Source organism: Anser brachyrhynchus (genome assembly GCF_964034855.1).
Source record: "Anser brachyrhynchus genome assembly, chromosome: 4".
In the NCBI taxonomy this organism is placed as follows: domain Eukaryota; kingdom Metazoa; phylum Chordata; class Aves; order Anseriformes; family Anatidae; genus Anser; species Anser brachyrhynchus.
In genome coordinates this window covers 60,469,111-60,494,391 of record NC_137698.1, presented here as the reverse complement: position 1 = coordinate 60,494,391, position 25,281 = coordinate 60,469,111, and the positions used below count along the sequence as shown (strand labels likewise).

Here is a 25,281-nt window from a genome sequence, read left to right as displayed (position 1 = left end):
CATATAAGAATATTTTCTTCAAACAGCATGACAAATACCTCTACGGCCAAACCTTATTTTCTCTTAACAAATCCTGTAGCCTCTCTGCAGATAGCAGGTTTCCGTGAATGTCAGCTAAAAGCAGCATTTTTGACAGAGCCATGAATAAATGGCTCAAAAGTTACCATTTTCAAAGAACAGGCAGTAAAGATTTTTCTTTAGCAAAAAAAGGGTATTTAGAGTACGTATTCATTATAGCATACGAAATTTGTCTGCTTTTTGGAACAGCATTGCACTCTATAGGATAAAATGGTAAGTAGTTATATCTTCTTTCCTTTTCAGGGCTTATGGCAGTTAACATCAATTAATAGCTGGCCCGTGAACTGTTTTTCACATATTGCTGAGGTGCAAGCTATCAATTTTGAGCTCGGACTGCTGGCTGATAACATTTGCAAGATAAAGACCTCCGTGCAGAAGTCTAACCCACAGCTTATGTCCCACTTACATACCATATCTTCAGCTCGTTACATGAGAATCAGCAACCTCAGTGATATGTATATCTCTTCTATTAAATATGTTTTCCAAACTATTGTGCACCACAACCTTCTATTTTCTCACCTTAAATGAACTTTACTGCTCATTACTCCCTCACTTATCCCCTGCTTAGTGCTGTAGTGAGGCATTAAACAACTCTGCATGCCGGGGACCAATTCCTGACCTTCTTTTTTCCAGCCCAAGTATCACAACAGTTAGGAAAACACCTCCCTAGGGAGTCAAAATTTCATACAAACTTGGTGGTCCTTTTTCATACGTATTTATTCATAGGAAGCAGGTCATTTTGTAACCTAAATATGGTTCTCAAGCAACCCAAATTTCCCAATCCTAATTAAAATTTTCAACCTAAATGGGCAATGGCGAGAAAGGAAAGGGTGGCCCCATTTTCTTATTATTTCTAAAGCATCACTAAAAATAAATAAGCACAATAAATTGGAAGAAATGTGAGAACAACAGTGGAGAACTGACACCAACCCAGCAGAGGAATTCAGAGCTAAGATAAATGCTCTAACCTTAATGCACCTTCACGGTGCCTAGTCATCTGCAGGGATCTTTGAACAAGGAGTGCTTTTGCATATCAAGCGAACTGAAATACCTTGAGTGGACGCAATAGGGCAAATTAAAGCTGCAAGGGCAGCTTTAGCTCAGAACACTCGGGGTTTGTCCACTGCACGTTTGTCTTTGAGATCCCTTGCTCGTGTGTGGTTCGTTTTGCACAGAAATGTAACGGTCTGCTGTAGAAACACTGTGGGGTACAGGTCTTGGAAGGAGCTGAGAGTACAGCAGGTTGCCTGGGCTGATGTACCCTGTGCCCATTTCCATAGCTTTTGCTTTCAGGAAGCCCTCTTTGCCCTTGCAATTAGCCACACTGAGCTCACGGACTCCAGGTGGCAGAACGAGGCACGTAGTTTTCAAGCTTACCTTGAACCGGTCTTGAAAAATCCTCCTACCAGTTTTCTCTAATATTTCTTTGCTAGTAGCAGGGCTGTTCTGCCGCATAGGACATCTCCTCTGTTCTCTAGAGCTTCTGCTCACTTTACAGCAATCCCTTGAAGGCCCCCTGAGGTTGCTCTTTGTGAAGAAAGACACATTCTGAGTGGGCACAGACGTCTTTGCGAGCTCTCGCGCTGCAGCTTACTCATTTCCTTGCTCCACTGTGGTTCTAACCTTCTTTCAGATTAAGAGCAATTTACATCTCTTTAACTAGACATATTGGTGTTATTACCATTGCAGTCCTATTGATTGCAATGCTGCACTTAGCATCACTGTTCCAATTTTATCATCCTTAGTCATTCTTGCATGACTGTATATTTATGTACGAGTTCTATTATTTAAATTAGTATATAACATTAGAAAGGAAGCATGACAAAATTAAAACAAACTGGAAAGCACAAAAGAATGATGCCAAAATGCTGAAAATAATACTTTCCTTTTCTAGGACATACCAGCGCTCGGTTATTTGGATTTCTTTTAAAGGGAGTGTTGTTATTGGTTATTTTGAGACATCATAGCCATGAAACAATGTAATCAACCTTGAAAACAGGGAAATGATTATTTAAAGGTTTCATATTCTGCTCTACGGTACAACACAAAAAGGCAAAGAAAATGTTCCAATAGGTGTATCTCTAAAGTACTACAAAGACTTGTGACAGCCGGTGTTTACAAGAAAATGACAGAGTAAGACAAACACTGTTAAGAATCAAAAACCGTTGTTTCTACCACACGATTGCAATAACCAAGAAATCATGAATGTACACTCTGGAAAAATAGTCCACAACTTCTGTGAACTCTGCAAAGTGAACAATAATGGATCATGACATCAATCAGATTGCATGACCCCATTAGGCATTTCACTGTGCAAAACTGGAGAACAAAGACAAGCCTGACTCCAAGTCACACACCAGAGGCTTCAGCCAGTACCCGAAATACAGCAAAACAGATTTTTCTAAATTTGTGAAGTGTCAGCTAAAGTCTGCCTCCCAACATTAGCTCAACTCTTGCCATTTCCACCGTTCTGATTCTTACCTTTGTAATAAAATCCCCATCAAAAACATATGCTACGGCAGAAAACTGCCTGCACCTTTCCAGGGCCCCAGCTCTGTCACGGTTACTGCTGCCTTTTAACTGGCCTGCAAAACTGAAGAAAAAAGCTTACAATGATCCCAAGCGTTCTCAAGTTTATTGACCAACTGGAATTACACCACCTGTGTTCCTCCATAAGCAAAAATGATCTCAGCACAGCTCGTGATGAACCCAGCAGAGACTACTGCCATTCCTATACTGTAACTTGGTACACCTGCAATTCAATGACCCCATTAAAAATATATACCCACCGTTCCCCTGAGGCTCACAGTGAATATCTTAAAACGGTGTCAGTCAGTCTAATGAGAGACAGAAATATTTTGCCTTTTGAAGAAAAAATTGATCAAACGGTCTTTGAATATTTGATAACACAAATAAGACCACGCAGATATAGCACATCAACATTCAGGAACTGCCGTGATCAATAAGCAGGCCATTCAGCAAAGCCACTTTCATTAATTAAGATAAGGAAGTGTTATTTCTTAAGACAGATGCAAAATGACAGTCACGTGTTTTTACGTTATGTTAACGTCTTGATCCAATCTGGGTAAAAATAGTATGCTTCGTCTCTTTTAAAGAAACAAAAACCCCACTTACTACCAGTCAGTGGTCACAGCTGGCCGGCATTTTAGTTTTAAAGGGAAATGTGCTTTCGCAATCAGACCACCACAAGTCAGCCCGTGCATGTTCCTAAGACCGGCTTTTGCTTCGGAGCCCTGCTGCTCCTTTCAACGTGGACGGTACCAAACAAAGTTTAAGTACACTACTGCTTAATGCTCCCAGCGGGGAAGGGGACCTAACAAATCCTCATCCTTTCCATTTACAGCCAGAAGGGAAACAACACATAAGCCTTTTTAAATTGTAATATGGGGTCTTGTGAGCGACCAAGATATGAGAATCTGAAAGAGAAACCAAGGAAAAGTGGATTAGGTTAATTGTGTATCCCCCGTGCGCTTCCCACCAAAACCTGACAGCTCCCAGTCAAACCACCATGGGAAGGAACGCAAGAACACGTATGCCTACAAAAGCATAGGACATCAGACTTGCCTCCTCATGCTGTCTTTCCTCCTCATTTTCTCCTTCTCAAGGCACAAGTTTTCACCGGATCTTGAGAATCCTTCCTTTCAGAGCACCTTCACAAATGAAAAACCTAAACCGCTCACCCACTGAACACACAGCTACAGACGCTGCCCCTTAGTTAGCCTCTGGGATCGCCTACCACATCCTCGGAATGCTCTTGCTAAACCTGGATGCCCACCAGTGCTGAGGACGGAGCTCTTCCAGACTGGATGCCCACCGGGGCTGAGGAAGGAGTTCTTCCCAAATTGAATGCCCACGGGTGCTGAGGCTGCCCCAGCTCCATGCATGATCTGCGTGCACCAAGCCCTTCCCATCCCGCCTGCCAAAGCTTGCCAGAACCACGTGTGAGATGTAGGAGCAAAATGTGGCAGACAGAAGGAGAGGAAAAAAAGACAACAGGACACCTTATGCCATCACTGGCAGTTTTAGAGAGAAAGGCCTGCCCTGATGCAAAGACAAAATGTTTTCAGAGCAAAAATGTTTTAGCCCCCGCTCACATCTATAAACCTTCCCATAACAAAACAAAGCAAATAACACCTAACTCTTCCCCGCGGAAAGGGAGTCATAACTCCAAATGTGTTAGTTTGTTGGTTTTTTTTAATCAAATCTAAATCAATCAGGCTTAACAGGGAGAGCATTTCAAAACTGAGATACAATCAGGAATGGAATTTAAACTGATGTAACCTATATGCTCATAACAGACCAAAATATGGCCTGACACAGGAATGATGGAGGTTCAGAGTTTAATAGTTTGGTAATTCAGAAAGACAGGGAAGAGCTGATCCATATAATCCAATGAATGTCAGGATCAGGATTTAAAACTCAGTCCAGCACATAACTAAGCGACAACGTAATGGCAGAAGAAGCACAGGAGCACGTTCCGCATAAAGCTACTACTGGTCAGCACCTTACCTGGATAATTCTCCTCTGTGCTATTCACACTCCAAAAGATTTATTAAAAATAAAACACTGGAGAACTGTAGAGGATGTTCACCAGTTTACGACACAAACAGGACAAGCATCTGCAGGCACAATACAGAATAAGCTATCTAGAGCTTCTGCTTGCAGTGTCTTGATTTTAAAAAGGCATTTGTGTCTGTGTAATAGAAAGCAATATTGATTAATGAAAATATACCTCATCATACAGCAGGTCAAAATGACTGATACATGACAAAACAGATTTGATGAGCTGCGTTAGTAATCTTCACAAAGTTATTTGGCATTTATAATAACTCAGAATTTATTTTCACACTACCTGATAGGGGGCAGCTCATACTATTATTAACAAAATACCAACAACTGATTCAGCCTCTAAGTCAACTCTATTTACAGTTCGTCATTCCATTATAACAAAGCAGCACTGGCAGAGACACAAGAATTCATCTTTATAAAGATCATTTTTTACATACAGGCAGAGACAGGCAAATACAAACACATTTTGGAATAAGCGAAGGTGTTGTTACCTATTAAAGAAAGAACAGACATCTAAAATGGAGAACTGGGTGATTTTACACTAACTCAAACCGTTCGCCAAAGCATGCAGTGTAGAAATACCGTCACGGCACTGAAGAAGATGGACTCTTCTCCACCCCACTGCGTTCCCACGTAACCCAATAAAGGGTCCCCAGAAAGCCATTCTCTGTGACGCCAGCAGACATCTAACAGTACAATGAAAGATGAAGCCTTTCGGTGCAAAGGTAAGTCACTGGGTTTTCGAGCCACAACCTTTTAACATGTTAATAAGACAGCAGGTATTATGGTAGGAAAAAATGCACAATAGGGTCCAATTCCCCAAGCTTTCACCAGTTAGTCATACTTGTGCCATCCAAAAGCTTCTCAGAGGAAGGCTAACACTCTGTGAGTCAAATTAGCTAAGGAAATATGCTTAAATTGTGACTTGTAACTGAAACACAGCTGTTTTCATTGCACAGATAGTGGCTACAATAGACAGGCATATAGTCTGGTTTTTTTTATTATTTTTAAATAATAATGAAAAAGCAATGACCACTAACAAAAGAGCCAAATTTGAAAATTAGTATCAAATATATATAACTTTGAGAACTCTCCTCCATCAGAGAATTGATTCAGGATTTACGCAAGTGATGGTCTTGGCAACCCCTCCCAGAGCAGCCTACCACAGGTACTCTTCACAGACTAACAAGAGATCAGGATGCCCTTGGAAATCTCTCTAATTAACAATAAACTGCTTTTACAATTGAAAATGCACCCTCAAACCCTGGTGGCACTACGACGACGTCAATTCCTGATCCGCACGCTTCACCGTGTGCAATGTCTTTGGAAACCAAGGGCAACAACAACCTGGGAAATATTTTTCAACATTTGGACCGCTGCCACCAAATCAATAATGGTGGAACAAAATGAATTACAAGATTCCACAGCCTCAATCACAGAAGAAGTAGAGAGTAAGCCAAAAAGAGAAACCACAACTTACATTGAGAGACTAGTTGGACTGAATTGTATGTAGACTCGGATCTAATTAAATGAGACTCAGGGCAAAAGTGAGGCAGAATCATTTGATGGCTTGCATGGAATTGGTCAACACAGACGGGTGCTCAGCACGTGAAAGATCTACGTAATCTCTCCTGATCAGGCCAGAGGAACTGACATGACCCCCACACCTGAAGGGCAGGCAATGTCACAAGGAAAGGGAAAGGTTTTCCTCTTAAGATTTTTATGACATTCCTCAAAAGTTTTTCCACAGGACTCTCGTTTTCAACACTTTGGGAACACAGTACAAAATGATTTAGGGGAAATTCAAATTGGAGAAGGCTATGAAATACAGGTGGGTGAAACACAGCAGCCTTCTCACAGAGATACACCATGCATTGCTCTGATGCAACTGCCCTCAATGTTTCTGCCTTAAAAGAGACCATAAAGCAAAATGTCCTTCTAAAATTGACAAAATTGTTCTCCAAGTATCCTCACACTGTTCTCAAAACCACTTGCACTGACTTCCACTGTACCTCCAGCTTCACCATCAGATTTAGCCTTAAAATACTGCATTTTTCCAGTGATCTCTAAAGTTGTTTTGGTGATGGTGAGGAGGATATAGAGCTGCTTATTTCATCATTGATGCTGCTTCTGTAAACCAAACTTATGCGCGGAATAACAAAGTCCTGCATCAATGCTGAAGAGCTCATTGTGGGAATGATGACTTGTGCTTACACCTGTATGACTGCTGCGTACACTAGAGAAGATTGCATTAAAATTTCATGGCTGGTGCTTAGGTCAAAGAAACAGCGGAGAGCTACAATATAATCTACTGCTTTTTCGTAGAGGCACTGTGAGCCAGGCAAGCGCACATTAACATTTACAAACACAGGCTCAAAATGCATATAAGTAATACCGAGGCATTTGAAATACACTTCAGCAACAACGGACAGGGACCCTGATTTTAACCTTGCATTATTGAGTCTTAATTTCCAAACACAATTTGCCATCCTTTGCTTCCATTTTCTCCTCACAAAAAGGATAAACTGCTCAAATAAGGTTGATAGCTTTAAAATCAAAAGTAATAAGCAAAATGGTACCTAGCAGGCTAAATATATGAATCTCAAAACATCCTTTGCTCTTCTTTCCAGCTGCATTCATTAAAGGATAGAGCTAGCTCTAATACAGGAAATTATAGACCTTCTGTGAGAAATGTATGTCAGGTGCCAAAAGCATTTAAATTCTATCTTTTTCCAATTCATGAAGCTCATTGTAGCATTGTATTGTTGCATTATTAGATTTATGCATTTAGCAAGCAAGCATATTATAAGAGTGGTTGTAAGTAATTACTCTTTTCTAAAGCAGGAGCCACAGCATTGTCCATGGTACGTCATTTTTATGAGAAAAATAGTCTGTTTTTTAAAAGAGACTTCAATGTTTAAATAAACATCCAAATATCTCATTTCTGAATAAACCACAGTCCTAACTTGTGGGAAGAGCAAAGCTGATAAAAACAGAGGATAAATGCCATAATTTGTCCATTACAGTGTATTGGCTTTGAGACCCTATCTGGGAAAGGTTGTCTGCATTCAGACATCACATTCATTTTGGGATTATGTCTGTGTAAGACACCATTTTATACATGATTTTGAAGACTAGAAAATTCAAAAAAAGTTTCTCAATTCTTTGTAACTTTTTGATCTAGCTTCTTGCAAGGGTCACTGTATGTATCGAACATTCTTTGAGGAAATTATGGTGATTAAACATTTGATTAGTCTAATTGCTTAATGGCTTTAACAGTTTGCAAAACTTTCCACTTGGAGCTTTGCGGAGAGTGTTCTTAAATCAACATCCACAAAATGCTCACTGTTGGAAATGTCATTCTGCATGGGGATGCTGGCGTTGCCCAGACAGTGCTCCCAACTTCATAGGCGGCTCCATCTCCCAAACTTTTTCAACATATTTATCTAGTCTTTCCTCAGACAAACTTCCACACAGATCAGTGACAGGTTTCCATACGCAAGATCTTCACTGTCTGTATGACCATAAGTACCTAATCCACCTGCTTCTTGCACTCGCAATTCTCCACAAACACTTAAAAGATAGAACCACATATGAAGTTCTTCTCACTGTAAAAATAAAACTAAATAAACTTTATCAGTTAAACGTATTTGCACAATATGTTTTCTGGAAACAAATCCAGTGGCACTTTTCCCACTCCTAGTGACTTCAGTTAGTGAGTAACCCTCCCAGCGCTCGGCTGAGCCATGGCTCCACGTGGCACTAATGACTGCAGGACCAACACGTTTACAAATGTCTGCACTGACCCACAGAATTTTACCATTCCTCCTTAAGATTCATGGTGTAACTACATCCCAGGGAAATCTTTCATAAACTTAAAACTTTAATTTTATAATTTAAACCCAGATACTAATACAATGGCACTTGTGGTACTTCACACCCAGGAAGGGACTTTGCCCAGTTACACGCAAATAAAGCCCGTATCTGCCTCGATACTCATGCCCTTGCTCACATGCCTCATGCAAGATTCTCACTGGAAGTATGTGGGTTATGTGAGTGTTTACCTAGGCTTGATTCTGCAAGACATTAAATGTAATCAGCTCCAGAGAGCAGCAGCGTAACACAAAGTGGTCCAGAACTGTTGCCAGCTGACATCTAACGTTCACTGCTACAAGTACTGAAGACTACACAAACTTTGCCATGGTTTCAGTGAGCAGATGAATTGATCCTAAAGTCTGTAAAGTCTACTGTGGTCTGCTGGAATGGAAACCATCACTGAAATATAAGGGGTTACTGTTAGCATTTTATACAGAAGAATCTGTCAAGGAAACAACAAAGTAAATTTTTATTTTTCCAATTACTTACCTGATGCTCACTTTGCTTCACTCCACTTTCACCAGCTAAGAGCAGCAAGAAAGTAGGACACCCCACCAACTATCCTGTTGGTAAAGCTAAAGAAGAGCAAAAAGTGTTTTATGGCACACCCTGCTTTTACAGATGCTGTTAAAACATTATTGCTGAGTACCTGGGCAGTATATAAATAAACCTTTCCGAAAGAGGATTTTTACATGATCAAAATATAAATTAAACTATCCAAATTTCATGCTGCTAATTAAAATAACCACTGTAGGAGGTCAAATTAGTTACAAAGCTGAAGTAAACATTATGCTTTCTTTTTGAACAGTAGCTGATTAATTTTATATCCCATTTACATCTATTTGCTAGTATCATCCAAACCTGATAAAGGCCACAATTAGAGGCTCCTAACTGATAGGGATACATAAGTTTTAGGACACCAGCAAGCCTTCTTGTTTTTATATAGAAACAACAGCATAAAACTTGTACTCTAAAAAATATGCCAGCATTGGAAACTAGGAGTAAGAAATATGCAGTCCTTTATGTAGACTTATATGTTTTTCTGGATCAAAACGTTTTACCCCAGAGTCATAATACTGGAATTATGTCTTAAAATACGAGCTGTGAGACATCTGTAAGGGTCTATAAATGGTTAAACGTACATTATATTTATGGTCTCCTAATAAAAAAAAGTAGTGTTCATGAGAGAAATATACTAATAGCTTATTTTGGTGCCAGGAGCAAGCTTAAAAGTCACTTTTATTCAGAAATGATCATTTTAATTTTAATGGATGATACAGTTTCATTTCAACCAGCTGTTCAAGATCAATTTTTCTCCTGACAATACAACTCAGAAAAAACTCAATTCTTAACATCCGAGTTGCCTAAAAAGTCAATCTAAATACACCTCAAGACAAGTGATAATCTTGTCATGGTTGATTACACAACTTGTACCACAACCTTACGAGTTTATGGAAACCCATGGAAATGATTAAGCTCACTTGGCCTAAAAAATGAGCTACAAATGCACAGAGCTCTCCTTTTGGTGCCTTTAAAACAAGAATCAAAGTGAAAAATGAAAACCTGGGTAATGCAGATCTCCCTACCTTGCATTGGCAGGCAGTAAGCAAGGCACTGGTGCATTTCAAGGTCTTGCAAGTACAAGGTCTCATTAGATACAATATCCTTAATAACCCAGCAGCGAGCCACTCTCAAGATTGTCTTTCACCCTATATACTATATAGCAATTGAGAGCAGTCGGGGTGCCCTTGTTTTCTCTCAGATGAGCAAAATGAATTGGACCCAGGGAAGGCTTCTGGAGTGTAGACTCTTGTCTATGAAATTTTCTTACTGAAGCAGTCTGTAAGCTTTTCCACAGTTACTTAATTATTTCATTTTCCTTCTACTCTGGGCAGAAGCATTTCTCGATCAGACTGAAATCTGGTGGGGAGGTTGCAGTCTGCTCACTGGTCCTAATCTATTTACGAGACGAATGAAGCGCACCAATGCTTCCAGTGGTGGCGGCTGCTTAGGAAATCACTGTGCAGGGGAACCTCTGCTGCCTTGCCATGGGCTGCAAAGATTGCACAGCAAAATGCCACTGTATTGTGCCAGTGAGGCACTGCTGATTACACTCGGCAGTGCTACTATTAAACAAACAAGGTAGGTATTCTTGTTGCTTTTGTTACTTTTACAAGAAAAACTAACTTTCAAAATAAATTAAGGTAGACTTTCCACCACTTGTACACCATTCTTCTTTCTTTTCGCTCACTTGCTGGCCCATTTGCAGCAGTCGGTAGCGTGCTACTGCTCCCTCAGGGCCTGCCTGCTCTCACAGCTCTGCTGACTGCCAGAGCCCCTAAGGATGCACTCGGCAGCAGCGAGCTGTCCTTCTAACACCACTGCCTCTGTGTGGAAACTGGAACTCCCACAGACTACTCAGGATGGCAAACCCCAGCCTTTTCTTTTGCTGAGCCGCAGGTACAGCTCCCAGCCAGCAAGCCCCTACAGGGAATTAGCTGTGTGACAACTCACGGGTGCCAGCAGCAGTGTTTGGATGGACACTTAGCTACGGAGCTGTGGTCAGCTGCTCCTGTGAAGCAGAAATGCAGAGTGCAAAGCACAGGCTGTTCCCATACATTATTTTAATCTTCCCACCACGAATAGTATTGGATTTTTGGTTTAGGTCTAATGTAAACCTGGAAAACTCTTTTTTTCACTGAAATGAAATTCACTTTTCCCCCATAATAAAAAAATAAATGGTAATTGACAAATATTGTTTCTGACTCTATAATAAAATGTGCATTTAGCCAGGAGTTTAAGTTAAAGCTGAAAGTATTTACACACTTGCCAACAGGATTGTATTCCAAGAAGATGTCTCTCAACAGCTAAAGATAGACCTAAGCCAGAAATTTGCACAGAGATAACCTAACACAACATTCAAAGATTTTTGCCTCTTGGCTTTAGGTCAGGGTCATTTCCACCAACACCCTGGCCAAGCAAGGCGGGTGTCTTTCAACCTCGGGTCCCTGGACCAGAGCAGCATTAACCCTTCCGTCAGCATCACACTCCCTCCTGACGCCTGTAGCACACACAGTGGCTTTATACAGCACCGGTCTGTAGCTGGGATCCAAAGACTACCTAGCAGGTAAAACAGAAGGAAGATCTTACGACAGGAGGTCAAAGCCACATGAAATCTGACTAGAAATGAAGCTGCCTGTATGGGTAATTAACTGCTGGAGCATGGGTTACCATGGGATGCGGTACACTGCCTGTCACTACTGATTTTCAGGATCAGACATTTTCCCTAAGAGAGGTTCTAGATCAACAATCAACTAAATCTGGTGTGGGTTCAAGGAGCGTGTTTATGTTATGGATCAAACTAGATGGTCACAGTGGTCCCTTCAGGCATCACCACCATGAACCTGTGTGTAAACCTCTGTCTGCCACAGCTGCCAGTTGTTCATGTAGTTCAAGGAGAGCAAGAACCAGACCCTCAACAAAGAAGAAAAGACAGCGCCAGAAACCGGTAGCATCCTATCAAATGTACAACCTGTCCTTATTCTTAGCTGAATTCCCATAATAAGCAGAAACTCCAGTAGGCACGCAGTGAACGTGAAATGGCTGCCAGACGATGGACCTCATACAGCACCAGGAACGCTAACCGCTCCTGTAACGCAGAGTGACATCTCTAGAAGCCAGCACCACCTCTTTGACTTTCCACGGCGAGGCCCCGGACTGCGCCTCACTTCCTGATATTCGGTTACATCCTGTCGCCTCTGGAAGGAGGCCAAAGTTCCTTTAAAGAATCAAAAACAGTTAAAGTTAGAAATAGAAACCTTACAAAGTTCAGCAGCTGGATCACGTTACGTGTTAAGCAGCCCCCAAGACAGCACACGACGCTGCCTCGAGCCTTCTCACGCTTAACTCGGTGTGTCAGACCAATGCTTCTGCCCTGCTTCAGAGCAGGCAGTTAACGCACGCCGAGGTGATCAAATGATGTTACCTGCCAGGTTGTGATGGTGGCACAAGCCCCACAAACAAAGCAAACAGCTTTCTTATTTCAGGACGGATCGCATGAACAGGACTCGCATCATGTGAGCAGAGGCTGTAGTGCGATGTGACACTGAGACTATTAATTTCAGGAGCCTCTGGAATGTGACATTTCACTGCAGTACACCGAGTCCATCTCCCCCCAAAGCCACATGACCCAACATCTTTTAGCTTTCCGTCTCCTCGATTCAGCTGTTGTAGTGGAAGCGTGTAGTAGGACTGGATTTCAAATCATGTACAGAAGGCTCCCATCTACGTCAAATTTTCAGCACGTCTTTGGAAACCCTGCTTTACAGCCACGTTGTAGCTGTGACCTTCCTAGCATAACGGCATGTGGCAGGCCGCAGCCCACGCCGCTCGGCCCACGCAGGCAGCAACGTGGCACCTGTAGAGACCTTCTGAGACCACTTCCCAGCAGCAGCAGGGCCAACACACCCGGGGACTGCACTGACAGACCTCGTCCCTGCCAACCCACACCGCACCAGGCCTTTCTGGCCAGCCGGGCCCAGGTGGCTGGAGCAGTTCGCCACTGGGCACGTACTGAGGTGGATCCATGTCCAGGGCTTGGCCTAAGCCCTACCCACCAGCCACCAGAACCACTCTCAAATCCGAGCGCATATTTAAAGCAAACATGAAAGGAACACAAACCACAGTCTTCCATCAGTGTGAGCAAGCAAGTGCACAGGTTTCACCCAGCACTGTATAGTTCAAATCTTTCGTGCCTTTTCTCAGTCAGTCCCTCTGAAACCTCATGGGCAAAGCACTACCTGCAGGTGTGCAGGGTCACGGAGGAGCTCCTGGACAAGACACAGCACACGTCAGGAGGCACGTGTCGTCTGTCTTTCATTTTGGACTACACTGCACTCATAGCACACCATTTCGGGTGGGTGTCACTTGATTAGAAATCCATTGGATGGTGATTGCCCCAATTAATCTTCCTGACTCCAGCATAGATTAACTTTTAAGATCAGTTCTCAATGTAGGCAATTACAGTTAGCCAATTAGGCAATAACACACAACAATGCATTTCTGAGCAGTTAGAGCACAGACCAATATTACAAAGCCCAGTCCTTCAGGATAACCCATTTCAGCTAAACTATGAGTACAATTACCTTTTCTGCTACATATTATTGCTCCTATTAAACAGAATTTGTAAATACAGATAAGGAAGCCAGCTCTACCTGCATCTGGACCAGGCTTTGTGCCTCACCCTGAGCAACTCATTCAGAGAAAGCCCCATCATCCTCTTATCCATGACAGTAATATTGCTAATAGGAACAATTCAGAATCACAGTTTTGCCTGAAATAAGGACAGCAAGAACCATGTTCCTGGTAGACATACAGGGTCACTGAAAGCCAAAAGGAAGGCTCAGACAAATCTCGTAAATCTTCTTCATAAGGGCATCAAAAATGCCTACCTCATGTTCTCATACAGCCTTACCTATAGCTTGTCAGAGCATCACAGATGTGTTTCTAGGCCCTGATGCAAAGTCTGCTTCCCAAAGCAAATCCCAGTGGTGACCAGCAGGATTTAAATGACCCCTGTAGAATATGCAGGACAGGTTAATAGCTAGGTTTTCACATTTGACAAGCAGCAAGCATACCATCCCTCGCTCACCAGCCCTGACAGAAGCACACTAACAGGACAGAGACAAGCCACCACATATTTCCTGGTCTGTACTGGACCTGAGCATTTCTGACACTGGGCTTTGGAAAGCTACAGCCCAATAACACTTCTGAAATTTGGGAGAATCTCATTTGCATGAAAAAAAAAAAAGGTATGAAGAAGACATCTTTATTGCCTTCTTTGCTTTTCTGTTTTGTTTTTGTTTTTTGTTTGCAACTGGTGCAGGAGGCTGCAGGTGCTGCAGCAGCCTGATTATCATTCCAAAAAGTTCTCTCTCCTTTAGCATTGTATCCTCATATTAAAAATAATGTTTCTGTGCTTAGCCTTTTTATTTTTAGTGTACTAGAAACACGTAATCTGTGAGCTATATGTATATTCAATAGCACCATCAAATAAATTATTATTATGGCATGTGTACTTTTTCCCTCCTTTTCTGATTTATAATGGATTTTAGCATTGTTAAAACTGCAGTTAGTCTGTCTACAGTCTCATAATTCTTCTTTCAGTCAAATGAAACCACAGTCTTGCAATTTTTAAACAAAATTACTATTAAAATGACTAGAAATAGGAATTTTAATAAGATTTCTATGTTACAAACATTTTAGCTCAGAAATATCTGGAGTCGGTCGTGGAATAGGATTAGCTTCTGCACATTTTCTTTTAATTTTACATATAAATGAAATATAGGATCTCCAGTCATAATTAAATTTGAACTATTCAAGATTATGACTGTGAAAGTACTCTACACGCACATCTACACAGATTACTCTCAAGTCAGTCGATTCTGTAGTGTACAAACAGAGTGTGCCAACCCCGAAGACTTTGCAGTTCTTCAGATTCCTACTTGCAGCTTAGCTAAAATGTGAGGAAGGCAACTGCTCAGCTAGGGAGAAACTCAGCATACGAGCTTGTGCTTGAAGGCTCGGGGTTATGCACTTCACGTGTTAGCAGGTAACAAAGTATTCCGTGTTTTGATTTAAGCTACATTAAATTAATGATGATGATCTGACTGATTAGGACAAGCAAGGAATTGCAGACCTGGGATTTCTCCTGCATCACTGACATCAGTAATAGCTTTGCCATTGATTTTAATGGGATTAGGACAAGGCCACTGATGGACAACAATAAATGAAGGCAAGCAGGTCAGAGTGGAAAGTGGACTTGGGTCCAAGTTTGGGTGCAACAAAGGGTTGGAAGAGAAACTAAAAGCAAAAGCAGAAGCAACCAATAAAGTCACCAACACCTGACCTGCAGATAACCAGAACTGCTCTTTTATCTCAACTTAGCACTTCACAGATGCCTTTAACTGCATCTATCTGGTTGAACATAAAAAGTCCAGTGTTTTCAAGATGATGCTACATACCCATTTATTTGGACACTATTACACCTCACATGGCTTCATTTCCTTCCTCTGAAATCTACTTTTTAGTCTCTCTTCTCTTATGTATATACCTTGTACCAAAAATAAACAAATAAATAAATAAATAAAGCGCAGGTAATTCCTTCTGTCTGACCTCAAACATATAAACAATCAAAATGCTTCGCCCATCAGTTTCATAAGTTTAAGGAATCCCACCTTCACGATTACCCATCCTGCCAACATTGCTCAGCGCTGGATCCAGATGTTCCTCTGTTTCTGCTAGCTACAAACCAATCTCATATACTGCAAAACTTCATGCAAACAAACGTCCGAATAGAAATATAACAAAGCTAGGACTGATGCTTTTACGTCACTACAGACAGTACTCACCCAGAGACTCTATTGTACCTACTTTTAAATGGTTCCTTCTGCAATTATGATGATGGCTTCTACTGGCTTCAGCAATGGAGAATCAGGTTCTAAGAAACTTTCTACACCATCGAATCACCCATTCACTTAAATTTAAGCTTCCACAAGTCACAGACTTGGCAACCCACAGATTCCATCAGTTAGAACAAGCAGCAATGGGGAACCCATTAACAAAGCAAAACATGGTTAATGAGATGCTTCTCCATCCAAAAGGTGTATCTTGGGCAACCTTCTATGAAACTGCCACTACATACAGCAAACAATTTCCTCTGAAATTAGAAGGTGCCACTGCAGGAAACTCCTCCATAGTATGTGGTATGCAAGCATCTAATAATAGCTCCAGCGTTAAACTATGAGCTTCAACAGCAGCAACTTGCATATTGTGACAAGGAAATAAAGTTCCCTATTATGGAAATCCTATATTGTATTTAATTATGTAATTACATTTTATTGTATTAGTGAGTGGTTGGGCACAGTATCAACTGCTGGGATTTCTGCAAATTAGGAGCACAAAATTCATTCTTTCCAACAGCTGATTACTTTTTATGATTCTGTGGGAATTTCTGAGCTATGGAAATGATTCTATTTTTGGACTATTTCTCTTAGACACTCTTCAGTAAAAGCGATCTCCTCTCTTGTCATCGTAATCCACAAGCACACAAAGAACTCCATCTTCACAGAGTCTCTGGGCCAAATTAATCCCTCACACAAACTCTGATAATGTATGCAAATGCAGGGTGGTGTTTACACCTAAGATGAATTTGACCCACACAGAACCACTGCACCTGGGTTTTCGTTCCATTTTCAAAGCCGAGTCGAGTGCTCGCAGCCCCATATAACATTTCTAAGTATCGAAGACTTAACCGTGCACTGCTGCTGAGCAAACCCAGGCAGCACGGCCGTGCCCAAACACCAGCCAAGCAGCATGTGCCACCTTCTGCGTTGGGCTGGGGCACTATGCTAAATATGCACAGCCTCACTCTATGCCGCCTAGGCAAATAAAATTCCTGCGAATTCAGGGACAAACACATGTTTCAGGGCTATGGGACAAGGCCACACAACCAGGAGTATGATATCGTAGTAAAAAATGGTGTCTTGGTATGTTTAAAAACATAGCATAATACTAACCTGGTAGAACTAAACAAATAGAAAATGGTCTCTTATCCGTTCTTTCTTATGCCTTGGTGTACACTCTGTGTTATTGTGGACTCTAAAAATGAAAAAGGAAATGTAAAATTGTCCATGAAATGTAACACGCAGAGTCCTTCCTATTGCTGAAATTCTTCATTAATGTGAACAGCCATGGAGGGATGCAGGCATACACAGGGCTTTACAGGAAAAGCGTATCTTCAAAGTGTCCAGCCAGCAAAGATCGTGACCAATGTTTGCAGAATGGAAACGAACGGGGCCTTCTTAATGCTCAGAAGCTGTGAAATCCTGGCAGCTATTTACGTGCGTCAGTGTGGCTAAAGAAGCTTAGTTTCAATCACCCACCATCTTTACTGCAGAGGCCTCACAAACACACAGTTCGGCACAACACTCATTTTCTGTATGCATTTTATACTATATTTGGCAAAAATATGGACAAGGTTCAAACATGAGTATTTCAATAATAAACACTAGTTGCCTATTAAACTCATTTCTACTAAAAGAAAAATGCCATTAATTATTTTGTTTTTCTCTCTCACTCCTTCATTCTAGTGAGGTTTCTTTGGAGCGAGTCTCACACTGAGGTTCTTGGCTTCTGGTCGTGTTTTCACCACTTAAAAAATTCGCTTTAATCTATATTCACAATGCTTATCAGATCAATGTGAAAACAAGTTGAGATAGTTTGGTTTTTCTATTATATCAGCCTTACGATCACTAAAAATAACAAAAGCAGCAACTTTGCTTCACCTGCTCTAATATAGATTTTATATAGCCATAACACACGTTCAGCTCCCGTTTGACTTTCACCTAGCATTCAGCAAGCAATTCACCTGCTGACATTTATTTTTGTTAAGCAATCTAGCAGTGGGTGCCTCGAGTTGCTTTTCTTTATCTACATGACATGAAGGTGTAGACAGACATTACTGGATTATGAAATATTTCATTCCTGAAATGAAGTTAGAGGGTCAGTGTCTAAAATGAGTCATTACAGATCTCTACTAGGAGATTAAATGTTATCTACCAACTGAAAACCAGTGATATAAAATATGTAATTATGCTGCAGTGTGTGATTACAGTGTATTCTTCACATCACTTACTTCAGCTCTGCAAGTGTTACCAACGTTTCTACAAACTAAAAACTACGAAGACAGGCATTTAAACCAGGAAATATGCCACAAGAAGCAAACCTACAACGGGATTATACTGGAGATTTTCCATTTAGAGGTTTCGGGTGTGGAGATGAGGGAGCATGCAGGGACTTTGTTTAAAATTCTGTGATTAAAACAAACAGACAAAAAGCAGGCAAGTCATAAAGATTTCAGTTCTCCTTCAGAGCGATGCAAAGGAGTAGATCCTCTATAAAAAAAACATAAATATGCATTGCCAGGAGGAGGAAAAATATTAAATGGCATGTGACAAGCGTTGCTATAACCATATTTTGACATCATCGTTTTAATTAAATAGTCCCAGTAACTCTAAAAAGCATCTTGAAAGCTAATAAGGGGCATCACTTAATGTCAAGCAGACAAGAATCCCAATGGGAAGGATATGGAGCCTGACTACTTCTTCAAGTGCACTGATTCTGGACAGGCACTACCACGATCACTTAAATGTTCACATTCAGTATGGCTTACTCCTCTATCTCATTACCAACATATGACAGACATGCAAAGAAAGACGTGAAATCAGCTGTTTACATCTCAAGTCTCAGGCACTTCACTCAAATCTCTGAACAGATTTATTATTTACTTGCCTGTTAATAAAACCAGCAGCTTTACCAGTCAGTACTTTTTCCCCACGCCTCTGAACTCCACTGAGATTTGGAGGCAATTAACATTCACCAGTAACAGAGCAATCAACATGGGGATATCTAATGGGACTGGACAGAATCCAAAAACAGGTATTAGGATAATAGTGAGCCACTGACATAAGGTTATGATGTTAATTTTGGAGGGGAGAGCAACAGTGAGTTTTCAATAGCAGTGTCTGTGATTGCTGTCACATTAAGATAACATTCTTTTCTACATGGCTGTCTTCCGAATCCAATACATGTTCAGAACTGAAAGCAGCTGACAACACCCAGAGTTAACTCTCTGTTGCCTGTTGCTAAAAAGCCTACCCAGCGCAATTACTTACATGATTGTTTTCAAATGCTTTTCTTTACTGAACAAACAAAAATTGTAATTTAAAAATGCCGAGAATCGCTAGCAGCTGGGTATTATTTATGCATGCCACATTCAGAGAGAGCTAGTTAATCCAAACCAACCCCTGTAAACTGATTTGCAGACATGTCTAGATTAAAAAGCCAGGGATAGTCCTGGAAGCAGTAACCATCGGAGGTATGGCTGCCACCTAATCAGATCTCTAAGTAAGCAGGTTTAGGCTGCAGCTTAGATCCAATAAGGGGCTCAGGCACCTCGAGGTTAGGTATTACAAGGCACACATGCTTAGAAAGATGGCCCCAAACTGGAGTCTCTGAAACCCAGAGGTAGACACATAGGACCCGAGGGAGCACAGAAGTCAACCTCAGGGGTGCATTGCAGTGAGAGAAACCTCAGAAAACACGTGGCCGTGCAGACAAACAGGGAAGTTCAGGGCAGGGTACATTCAAAGTCTTACCCCCCTGCAAAATTCCCTGAGAAAAGGCAGCAGGTTTGCCTCCACCTGCATCCCAGCACCTTCTCCTGAACGTCAGCACCCGCTTCTGTTCTTCGAAGGAAGCAGCAGCGGCTCCCTGCTACACCACCTAGCAGAGGAGCTGCTCTCGATCCCTGTTACGCTGTACGTTGATGGCTAGGGCAACAGACAGGTGGCATACCTGGATTCACATCTTTCCCCAGCCTCCGAGGCCCTTGCCAGCAGGCCACAGGTGAGGCTGGTGACGAGCAGTTTCCTCTGAACGCTGTGCCACCGGGAGCGAGCACCCAGGGAGGAGCAGGACATGCCAGGTGGCCTCGTTTTGTGGGATCAAGATCAGGGTAAGGGGCTTTTTAGATCTTTCAGATGGGCACTGTTGGGATTAAATGGCCTTGAAAAGACGTGTGGACCTAGGTGTCCAGGTCCACTCTGACTGGGAGCATCGCATGGAAGTTGCAAGACAAACCCAAAAGTCCACAAACAGCAGTGTGAAACAGAATTGGTATTTTTCAGAGTAGTTGGTCTCAGAAAAAGGCACTGTACAAACGTAGCCTCTTCTACAAGCATATGGCATTTGCTGTCAGCACCATATGTAGCTTCTGTACTTAGGGAAAGAGCATCCATTCTCTTAGCATGTATAGCGCATTTATTAAGTTACGCTGTGTCTTCCACAAACACATTTTTACAATGCTCTCTATGTAAAAGCCACTACAATTGGCCAAGTAAAAGCTAATAAAAGCATGGAAAGGAACTTAGTATTTGGCTTCTAGGGTTCATTTCACTTCACCCTGCATCCAAATGCAGACATCAGGGGTGGGACACATCAAACATTTTCCTTTGCCAGTAAATCAAGAGCAGTGTATATAAGCTAACTAAAATGACAAAAATATTTAGCTTCTCACCATGAAAAGGCTGGCACAATAGCGTGCAAAACATAAGGATTACACAGCTTTACCCTCCTAGTCTGAAGGATCATTTAAAAATTAAAGAAGTCTGCATGGCATCCAACATGCTTCCGATTCAAGCTGTACGTATTTTTAGAAAGGCTGAACGTGCAGCCTGCTCACTGAAGGACCAGACTCCTAGTGGCAAATGAAAATGGAAATTAAGACCTCTTCCATTCACGGCAGTCGCCTTTTTCTGGTGCCCTAAGCTCTCCCGAAGCCAACAGAACTAGCCCCGTGACTTTCCTGCCTCTTTGAGCACAGCCTGCCTCTCAGCCCTGCGGGGAGGGATTTCTATTCCCGTTATGAAAAGCGTGCATCACCCTGCTGCCCCTCCAGCCCCACCACGCCAGCACAAGCTGGACAAGAGGGAGCCTTCCCTCTTTCTGACAGCTCAAGAAACTGCTAGCCAGGATGGTTCTTCGCTTCACGTGGAGCTATTTGATGCTTAATAAAAAATCCGATCTCCGTGGCAGGTTTTGGAGACTACATTTGTCTCACAGCATCCCTCAGCTTCATTCCCATGGGACTGGGAGCAGTCTGCTGTAGAAACACCAGAATAGCATCAGCAGGAGCACAAAGATGAACTCAGGCTGCGGACCCCTGCACAGGAAGAAGGACGCTTTTCCTTTCAGTTCAGACTCCATGCTGCACCCACAGGTCAGGCACAAATGCACACTTCGCATCTCACACGACAATTTCACCGCCTACCCCACAGCCTCTTTTCTTTACTGCATGTATCCTTTCTTGACTGAGACTTGAACAAGAGAGATTGCTCAGTTCCCCGTTTATTTTTCACTGTTATTTTTGTCTCTTTACTGACCTGTATATCATCCGAAGTTGGTTTCTAGTATTTCACGTTTCTCCATCCCTCCTCCCTCCGAGAGGGCATTCCTATACTTGGCATCATTCTTGAACAGCTCCGTTAGCAACCACTGTTGCACACGAAATATAAGGTGTTTAAACACAAATTATTCAAGATGAGTCCAAAAAATACCAACTATTGTCAGACTAGGGCGAAAAACTACTTTACATACACTCTGCCTTAGTACCATTCCACTAGCATCTGCCGGTAGCTGAAGACACGATCCAGGCTCGCACCTTACACCGATGACTTGCAGCAGCGGCCATTACGTGCTTACATTAACCTCAAACACCGGCTTACTCAGCAGAGTGTTTTGAGCATCAACTCAGGCTGCTCCGAGTCAGGCTATCTCACAAAGGCTATTTCTACAGCTCTGGAGGGGAAAGAGCACTATCTGAATTTTCTTCACACGGTACAAGGTGCAATAACTACTCACTACCTACTTCTCTCTCTCTGCTGCAACAGTTAAATGTTTTCCCACTACAGCCACAGGACTAGAAGATTAAAGAGCTAAGCACAGTCATCCGCTTCTCCAGCGTGGTCCCGCCACACATCTCAATCACTGGTTTCCCCCAGAGCCACAGTGGTAGAGATTAAAGTGCTGCTGGTCCACGGTAATCCAATCAGAGCTGGGAGTGCTTTAATCTCTGCCGTTCTGTAGACAAACATTTTGGCAAAGTGCCTTCCTTACGGTAGTCTGACTTCCATCTGGGTTGTGTTCTCGCTTCAACAGCCGTTGGGCTGTGTAGGATTATCGCCCCACCCAGAAGAGTGACAAGTCCTTCCTTTTCCCTTGGATTGAAAAAGAAAACACCTAATCCATATCTTGATACAGAGACAAAGTTGCTCCCAAGCAGTATCCTAGTAAGAAATGCAAATTCTATGGACAAAGGAAGATGGAGAAAATGCACTTTCCAATAGAAATTAGGGACAACAGAAACAAAGGTGTTCTTATTGTTCGCAATCCCAAAGGACTCAACACTTAGGCCAATTGTCACCTACGAAGACATGGAAGGAAAAACTCTATAACCCAGCTGTATGGCGTGAGCCCATTTTTTTAACATGAGGTGACAACCATTCGAAATTCTGGAGCAAAAGCAACTCTCTCCAGCCCTGGGAATTTGCATTACGCCCACAGGCTTGCAAAAGACTGTTCAAATTCTGCCCTGTCATACAGATAGGATATGGCATGATCTTCTTTGAAATGTTAGATTTATGTACATCTGTTTTTGTCAACCACATTACTTATAAGGAGTGAAGAAAATTTTAGCCAGAGAGGCTGACAAAGTCATCCAGAAAGTAAAAAGAAAAAAAGCTTTTAAAAGTTCTGTGTATTTTTTTCATTGGGATGGGGTTCTGCAGTATTGAGTGCTTCACACTATTTTGGGTAGGAAAGTAAGACTTACATTGTCACCTTATTAATCATATATTGCCCCTTGACATGTGTGTGTTCAAGGGACAGGAAAGGATCATTGTGCCTGTCTCTCACTGGAGAAGGAGAAGCACTGAATTAGCCTGTATTTTTCATTAAGGAGTAAAAATGAAAAAATATGGAGGGAACGAAGGGGGGGGCAGATGAAGGAATATTATTCTAAAGTCAGTGTGTAAATCTTCAGCTGTACAACTCCCACTTGCATTAAAGGGATTTTACAGCTAAAACCTCATGCATCAAGTTGACAATATAGCCATAAAGATGTGAAATCAGAAGGTGGCTTTTTTGTTATGGTTTGGGATTTCTTAAGTTTATTTATTTGGAAAACAGGTTTTTAAATTTTTATAACAAAAGGCGAAAGCGTGAACACCTACGTAATTCCATTAGGTCCACGTAGCCAGAATCTGGACACGTGAGAGGATTTTTCCATCTGGCAACTAGATACATGCCCTATCTGCTCTCTGACAACAAGGAAACGTTTGGACTACAGGATTAATCAGGGGTAAAGCATTCACATAGCCCTGAAACACTCCACTCTGCAAGGAACTTTGAACCAAAGAGATAAAATCTAAAATCTGCCTTTGCCATTTCCACTGACATTTCCCGGTGAGGGTGCAACAGGTGGAACCTTCCCATGCAGCCCACAGTCTTTGCACAAGTCGTGCGTCCTCACGCCAACTGTCTGGATGTGACAAGACACATTTTTGTCACCCAAGCATAGCCCTAGCTGTAGGCAGGGCCTTTAAACACAGAAAAAACTCTGCTGTGCTTCACGGCCGTCGTTGGCTTATAGGGATCCGGGCTGAGATGCTCGGTGCGGATCCGGGAGAGCGTGGCAGCTGGGATGCTCGCTCCCCTCTCTCCATCTGGCTGACGGTTGGTCCCCCGGAGGTTGTGCCAAACTCTGCTGGCCACAGGCAGAGTGATCCTGTCAGAGCATTAATTAGCAGTAATTATTGAGTAAGACTGATGAGAACTGGGTGTCGTGTTTAGCCATGGCACTGCTGATCCGCAAGGTGCAGAGGAAAACACCGCGAGTAGGAACACAGGCATTGAGATCTGTCTTTCTCAAGCAGAAGAGGAAACGTAGCTCCGCACAGTCACTGGGAACTCCGCTACACCGCAGGCTCATCACCGGGGACAGGTTGCAGCAAAAGACCAAAACTGAACTTCGCACACCCTGAGAAATCAGGAGCAATCGAAAGTTTCCGAGCTGATTCTAAACCTGTGGCACACTTTAATCACTTTCTGCTTATAAGTTACTGAGGCAAGTCTCGTTAGGTGCCAAGAAGTTTGTAGTGTTGGTCAGCATCATCCTGCTGACACCGTGTTAACGACACTTACTCTATACACTTCTCACGTGGTGCCCGTGCCTCCCGATTATTACTGCCATTTACAACCCCAGCAGCTATTGCGTCCACGAGGACATTTTGCTGATATGCCTCGAACATCAGGCAGTGGCTCCCTCACACCTATTATCATCAGGTTTAAAATTGGCAAGACCATGTCTCGGTCCCGCTGAAGCTTATGAAGTTACACCAGCTTTAAACAGCTGAGATTCTTGCCCTAGTATTTAGGCTAATTTCTCGGCATAAATCCCTCCCAAAAGCATAATAATCCTCTGGCAGGATGTTCCTGCTGTCACTCTACATACTGATGTAAGGAAAAGACTTCCTCTGCATCTCCCACGGCATAAATAGTGCCACATCAGTGAACCAACATCGCTTGCCCTATTCCCAGCAATAATTTACTCTGTAATCAATATTTTTCACGTAACGTATTAATTGGCACCCTCTGCCACTTCTATCTCCACAACTTGCAGCACGCAATTTGGCCTATCAATTTACTTTAAAAAGAATGGTAACGTTTACCATCGTGATGAAAAGCTTACTGACAGTGAGGATCTTCCCCCCAAGACAGGGAAACACAGATTACTGCTCAGAAATTAAGAGTTCAAAGGAATTGCTTAAGAAGCAAAAACTGTAATAGAAACTTATCAAAGCTAAATAAGCAATAAATAAGACGGTATGAAAACTGTCAGAGCAACTTAGCATCCCCATTCTATTTGTGCTTCATTTTATTAGCTAATCAAAGTGTCATATTATTCCTACTGGCATCTATTTACTGCCATGTAATTTTGATAAGGGCACCATCTGTATTTATAAAAGCATTATCTTAATAGCTGTCTAGCAATCTACAAACATAGGTGATATTTAACTTTTCTAAGGGGATCAATTTTAAACCAGGCAAAAGGACTGATAT

The 25,281-nt window shown here is 42.1% G+C and overlaps 1 protein-coding gene and 1 long non-coding RNA gene across 2 annotated transcripts in view; both read right to left on the bottom strand.

Moving 5' to 3' along the window:
• The window catches only part of PPARGC1A (PPARG coactivator 1 alpha), a 361,741-nt gene that overhangs the window by 237,258 nt on the left and 99,202 nt on the right, over nt 1-25,281 (bottom strand). The window lies entirely within an intron of this gene.
• LOC308194694 overlaps nt 1-25,281 on the bottom strand; it is a 101,520-nt gene that overhangs the window by 2,916 nt on the left and 73,323 nt on the right. Inside the window, exon 3 of the long non-coding RNA XR_013950802.1 lies at nt 1,456-25,281. This exon is cut by the window's right edge and continues 13,468 nt beyond it. This is a non-coding gene — a long non-coding RNA (uncharacterized lncRNA). The remainder of the gene's footprint in view (nt 1-1,455) is intronic.